The sequence below is a fragment of the Mastomys coucha genome, unplaced genomic scaffold (assembly GCF_008632895.1).
Source record: "Mastomys coucha isolate ucsf_1 unplaced genomic scaffold, UCSF_Mcou_1 pScaffold21, whole genome shotgun sequence".
Taxonomy (NCBI): domain Eukaryota; kingdom Metazoa; phylum Chordata; class Mammalia; order Rodentia; family Muridae; genus Mastomys; species Mastomys coucha.
In genome coordinates this window covers 3,954,285-3,955,961 of record NW_022196904.1, presented here as the reverse complement: position 1 = coordinate 3,955,961, position 1,677 = coordinate 3,954,285, and positions in this window count along the sequence as shown.

Sequence of the window (1,677 nt, the reverse complement as noted above, 5' to 3'; positions counted from 1 at the left end):
GCTTACATATAGTAAGTTAATAGAGTTTGCTCTGTCAGTATGCAAAGGCGTTTTCAGCTCTTGTAGTTTGCTTACACACACACATGCACATATATTTTTAAATGCAGCTCCCCAAAGTAACAGCTGCTCGTTCTATTTTGTGAAGGGATTATATTTTTGGAGAAAGAAAATGCTTGGTTAGATATATTTTGTGAACCATTGGCACCAGTCCTGCTGGGGCTGGGGCTCAATGGTAGGACATTTGCATAGCACACACAGGTTCTGCCCTCAGCTCCAATACACTGGAAAGGAAAAAAGAGACACCAGGACTGCTGCCTAGTGTGACTTCCCATGTCACCTACCTTCGGTCTCTATTCTCCTGGTCCGTATTTCAGACCAGTTCACAGTCTTTGGCTTTCCCGAATAACACAGATACACATTCTTGCTTGATGTAGGAGCACAAGTGAGAATTCAGAGCAGCCCAGACAGGAAAGGGCTGTCTCGAGCATGGTCCTGAATGGTTCTTAGGAAGCAAAGTGTCTGCTCCCTCCGGGTGGACACTGGTGAACGCGGAAGTTGGATTTCACCAGAGCAGAGATGACTTTCCTGGATCCTGGCATATTTAGAGTTAATTTCACACATAGGGATAGCCTTGAATAGGATAAAGGACTGACTGAAGTCTCCACCTAGGCCTAGCAGCATGACGCTGGGCCTTTCGCTCTGATTCTGAGAAGGCAATTTTTGAGAAATTGAAAGGTCAAACAAGCGGCCCTCTCTGTCACCCCCACCCCAGGCTTTGCTAACGTGACCTGTTCTGCAGTATTTTTTAAATGCTGAAGCTGAGATCTTGTCGCAGTCCGGTTGCAACAAGGACAAAGGAGGGCAGCTTTATAAATGGGCCAAATGACTGATGCACAATTTTCTTTCCAAGGAAAGCTTCTCAGGTTGTGGGTATTAGTGGCTAGCTGGTATTAAACAAGATCCAGGTAAAATTCCATTTGATAAATCCCAGGGAGTTTCCAGAGTTTTATGTTTTGTGTTTTGTTTTTCTTCCTGCAGCTGGATATTATGCTTGAATTTGTGAGTCTTCTGATGAGATATTTCTCTTTAAAATAGAGCGATTTTTAAATTGTCTTGTGAAATCAACCCAGGTTACATCGAGACTACTCTTGCCAGTGAGTGCCAAGAACTAGTTGGGCAAAGTGAAATCTTAGCATGTTTTGGATTGTAGGAGCAATAACCTTACAATGTTGAGGAGAAAAAGAGAGAAAAAACAACCAAGATTTGTCATATATCTTTTTAATTGTCCATACCATACCTACTATGATTGTATTAAACACACTGCATAGATGGTGTTCTTAGAATCGCTGTCACAGTTACATATCATTTCCTTGCTGTGATTCTTCCGGGGAGCACTGGGAAGTCAGCTAAGAAAAATGAGATTAGAGGTAGTGACCTGTTTTAGTGTCCAGAAGCTCAGTATGAAGTCGACCACCGTTCCCAGACAACAGTGAGTGCAGAGCATGCCTGCTCTTGTCTGATTTCCAGTCTGCCTGTCTGACTGGCTTCTCTCCTTCCCTTCCCGCTCTCCCTCTTTCTGTTTGTTTGTTGCTTGAGACAGTCTTGTTATGTAGACCTGGAACTCACTTCTGCTTCTGCCTCCCAAGCGCTAGGATCACATACTTGCTGAAATAGTGT